This window comes from Ochotona curzoniae, unplaced genomic scaffold (assembly GCF_017591425.1).
Source record: "Ochotona curzoniae isolate NIBS_2020 unplaced genomic scaffold, NIBS_Ocur_1.0 contig_1014, whole genome shotgun sequence".
Taxonomy (NCBI): domain Eukaryota; kingdom Metazoa; phylum Chordata; class Mammalia; order Lagomorpha; family Ochotonidae; genus Ochotona; species Ochotona curzoniae.
In genome coordinates, this window is record NW_024464920.1 from 27129543 (window position 1) to 27134538 (window position 4996).

The 4996-nt window shown below is 38.6% G+C and overlaps 1 pseudogene; it reads right to left on the reverse strand.

Moving 5' to 3' along the window:
- Positions 1-230: 230 nt before the first annotated feature.
- LOC121162797 lies at positions 231-4774 on the reverse strand (annotated as a pseudogene).
- Between the last annotated feature and the right edge of the window lie 222 nt (positions 4775-4996).

Here is a 4996-nt window from a genome sequence, read left to right on the forward strand (position 1 = left end):
CTCTGATTTAAAGTTTTCAGTCTGTGTCATGTGTTTTGGTTCAAGATTAGAGGGTTGACTAATTACTGTTAAAGTTTAGGGAGATACAGTCCTAGGACATTTAAGGGGTTCCACTATTGTCTCAAGGTGACTTCTGTGTTGGAGTTGTCTTCCAAACCTCAATATGGGCTTTCTCTTCCAATTAGGGCCTTCCCTTTTTTTTTTTTTTTTTTTGTTTTTTTTTTTTGTTTTTTACCTCGGAGAACTACCCTGAGGATAATCTTCAAATATACTTCCTAGCTGTGCTGAATGATGACAGATTTAATTCCACTTAGAGGTGCTCAAATATTCTGACCCTATTCCCAGGTATCTGAAGGTGTGGTATACTGTAAGGGTAGAGATTGAGGGTTCCCTGATGACAGGCTAGGGAGCAGTCGAGCTCCACTCAGCTTTGCCACTGGGAGTGTCTGGAGGAAGAACATTCTGGGATGTTTATGTTAGTGCTAACCTAAGGGTTCAAAGTAAATATCTGATGGGGATCTAAGGTGGCTGAATCGGGAGTCATACAGATTTTGACAATGGGAAGATACCAGAAGATCAATAAAGGGTCTGAATTTTCAGGAGACAGCTGGGAGGAATTCTGTGGGAAATGTACAGAAGAGAAGAGAGACTCAGTGGAATAGTAACAAAAGCATACGAATGCAGCAGCTAGCAGGACACTGGCAGCTACTCCTGTGCCTGAAGGCTGGAGGGGAGATTCCATCTTATCAGGCTGAGGAAAGGGGAGGCTGTCAGCACATGCACTGCTGGTTGTCTGGTGTGAAAGAGAAGCAGAACCTTGGAGTCCTTGGCTTGGATCCAGCTCAGAGAGCCTGTTGGGGGCAGGACATGCTCCGAGCTTCGGGAGGTGAGATCACACTCCTCCTTTGTCCTCTGCACTCCACCCAGCTGTCAAGGCACCCAGAAGCCAGCAGGGGAAATGCCATCTCCACAGGATAACACCACTAGAAGCAGTGGTGACCCACAAGCCACTGGTGGATGGTGTCCCAGGGAGCAGTCCACAGTGTCCACTGACTTTGGGCTGAAGAGTTGGCAGGACAGAGTGCCCCCTATTCTAAGAGAAGAGAGGCAATGAAAATAGTAAAAGATTTAAGAAATGAAAGAAGAGAAGAAAATGTTAAAATCTTCCATGTATGTAAATTGAAAGAATTAATATAATCAAAATAGGCACACTCTCCAAAGGGATTTACAGATTCAGAGTGATCCCAACGCTGATACCAAAGACATTATTTTCAGATATATAAAAATGCAAAAATTTATATGAAAACACAAAATATTTCAAATATTTCAGTTTAAGCAATTTCAAAATAAAAACAAAGCTGATGGCATCACAATATTATATTTTAATACATACTGCAAAATAGCTATAGTCAAAACAGCCTGCTGCTGGGTCAGAAAGTGGGCATGTGGACCAATGAAACACCATAGAAACCCCAGAAATTAATCCATACTTTTACTCCTAACTACTTTTTGACAAATCAACTAGAGCAACTCACTGGAAAATGGAATGATGTTAGAAAAATTGGATCTCCACATGCAGAAGTTTGAAACAAGACCCCTTACATTATACCACATACAAAAATCAGTTTACCATGAACCCAGGACCTAAACTGGAGATCTGAAACTATGAAATTGCTAGAGCAAAACATAGGGGAAACAGAAAGGCATTCATATAGGCAAAAACATTTTGATATGATCCCAGAAATAGGCAGTAAAAAGCAACAAAAGACCAATTAACTTAGACCAAGCTAAATAACTTCTGTACAACAAAGAGAACACTCAATAAAGTGAAGAGACAACTGATGGAATGGAAGAAAATATTTGAAAGTTATGCAACTGATAAAGGATTAATATCCAGGATGTACAAGGAACTCAAGAAACTAAAAACAAAAAAGCAATCCAGTTAAGAAATGGACAAAGAATATGAACAGGCACTTTTTTGTATTAAAATGTCATTTATTTCTTTATCAAACACCCCATTTTTTGCAGATCATAGTGCTTTTATTAACAGATTCATGTGTTCTTTCCCCATCCCCTTAATAGAAAAAATGACTTAGTTATTTTCATCTGACACTTTCACTAATAGCAGTAATCATACTATCAATATAGTAAGATCAGTCATTCAAGGGTGCCACCCATGTTTCTACAGGTTGTGTCAAATACCCACACAAAAGACTACCGAATAACAGAGGTCTCCAGCTATACACAACAGCCTTAGTTCCTTAAAGTGAACTAATCCTGTTTTACAGGGAGAACTGCTTGTCTATGTAAATAAAAAGTCTGTACATGTCAAATGGCACGTCCGTCCCAACAAGTACCTGGTAGCTACACATGTGCCGAGCTCCCATCTCTCACTGCAAAATCTCCTGTGAACACTTTACAACAATCCTGATGACACTAGATATGCCAGGTGACTTTTTGTGGCAGAAATTAATTGCAACTATTTTTCTTTAAGAAATATTAAAGACAAGTGAAGTTAAATAAGTTAAATTCTATTAGAAATTCAGGTACAATGCACATCAGAGCCCATGACTAAGGATAATTAGAAAACAGGTCTAGCAATGAACTAGAAATGTCTTCCAAATAACAGGAAACAAGTTCTTTCATACCGTTATTTAGATCACTTAATTTTGGTGTTAAAAACAAAATCTCTTTTTGCTAATTAGGAAAAGTGACCAGACACAGACATAACAAATACACTTTAAATCCTTATTACATGAATAAATGACTACCTAGTTCCTAAGGAGTTGAACTCCCTAATGACTTTTCAATTTTCTATATAATAAAAACATTTAAGAACATTTATACATTTGGTGACAACCTGTTGGTATTTAAAGTTTTTAAAAGTTGTTGCATTCTTGTTCATCTGCTGATCCATATTATTAAAGTAATCTTAGTATTTGACAAATATTGGGCCTATCGTGTTACAAGGGACCTGTTTGAAGCTCTCAGGGACATGTTGATTAACTGCGGGGTTTTACCTGCCCCCCCCACATCAACAGAATGGGGACAAATTTCTGAACCCAAGTAAAAGAAAAATTAAGATCTTCCATACTTGAATTATAACCTTTGGTGAAAAGGAATGACAAATTTATGTATGCCTGTTGCTAAATGTTTAAGAAACTAAACATGAAACAAAAAACGAACTCCAGCTAGTTCATAATCTTTGAAAATGAGTAAGACATGTTTAAGATATGACATGCTTGTCATCCATAATCGAAAACTTCAATTCCCTGCCTCAAATGGGTTTGAAAAACTGATACAAAGTACAGATGCTTTAAAAGACCGTAAGATAACATATTCCAAAAATCTGCATAAGTCTTTGAGTGTACTTTATTTTTTGCATTCAAAGCTAATCTATAGAGCCCATTTCATTCAATTTAAAAGTCATCCTTACATATCTGTGATTGTTTTTAAAAAGGGAAACTGCTAATAATTTAAGACTTTCTAAGGATTCTTTTGTGTCTTGGGTGCTTTAAGTAACTTTTAAACTATCCCTTCTTAATATCTCTTCTTAACATGCTTTCATCATAGCTTCTGATCAGTAATGAAATGTTCCTCAGATGTTGTGATATATTAATGGTGGAGCTGGCTGAAACCCAGTTTTGATTTGAACTACTATCAATAAGACAGTCAACAAGCACTGTTTCACCCAGCTGACAGCAGGAAATGCCTTACCTCACAACTCCTGAGATCTCTAAGGTGGAAAAAGAATTTCAACAATCAACCTTTAAAAGAGCCCATAGATAACAATAAAAACTGAATATATCTAGGGTTTTAGGAAACATCTTTTGTTTTGTAAAACATCAATTATTAAATGAATAAATGAACTCTCTAATGAGAGATGGCTAACACTTAGGATCATAAACCATTTTCTTTTCTTTTAAGCTTCTCTAATTCCTGCCATTTTTGCCAGCTTAAATAAGAATGACTCTTGGCCTTATCAAGTATGATTATAAGAAACAAAGACATCTGAAACTGTCAAGCACATCAAAAGTACAGTTTATATCATTCAAGATGCCCTTCTTAAGGGGCAGATGTTTCTTGATGCATCATACATATGAAACTGCAAGGATCATCTACTCAATTCAACTTTCACGATTTTAGTCAAACTGGGAGACTCATAGTATTTGACATACCTTATCTTCAGTTTCGACTGAGTGAGTGTAACATTTTACTGGATAAAGAGCTGGAACTTAAGCACCAGAAACCTTCAGACCCTGTGCTAGTATTGGTCTCTTCTTTTTAGATGAAAGCCAGTCATCATACTTTCAACACAGCAGTTTAGATAAATGTCCAAAACAAGTGACCTGGGTGTGGTCCATAACTGAGAAATTCAAGGCCACTGGCATCATAATGCTGTGGGGAGTGCGAGTATCTCCATGCTTTAGTAGGACTTGTCTTTCTTGTTTCCTATTGTGGGCACTCCTTTCAACAGCAGACCCAACAGCTGTCACAGCTGGAGTCACTGCAGGTACACCCCCTTTCACCAGCCCTGTTCCCATGGAAGGCACAGCTGTAACAGCTATTTTGGTTACCTCCAGACTCTTTCCACCAATCCAAGCCACACTACCAATGGTGGCACCAACAGCTCCTTTTGTAACACCAAAGAGACCTCCAGTCACATGGGACAACATGCTGGCTGCTGCTGCTGTGCGTGATCTTACATTGAAGCTTCTGGTGGCTCATCACTAAGGTGTGAAGGAATTTCTTGATTTTTATCTGTCTCATTCATGATCTCCGCTGGGGTCATCAGTTGGAACCTGCAGCTTGGGCTGGGTGGAGAGAGTGAACAGCATGGATGAGGGTTCAAGGGTGGGGGCAGGCCTAATGAGGGTTCAAGTGGCCTGGACAACAGAAGTAGCTGACACAACCCTGGGAAGATGCTGGCTACGGAGGGAGATTTCTCTGGCTCGTGGCTACCTCCTCATGTGAATAGCTACTTTCTTTTCTTTGT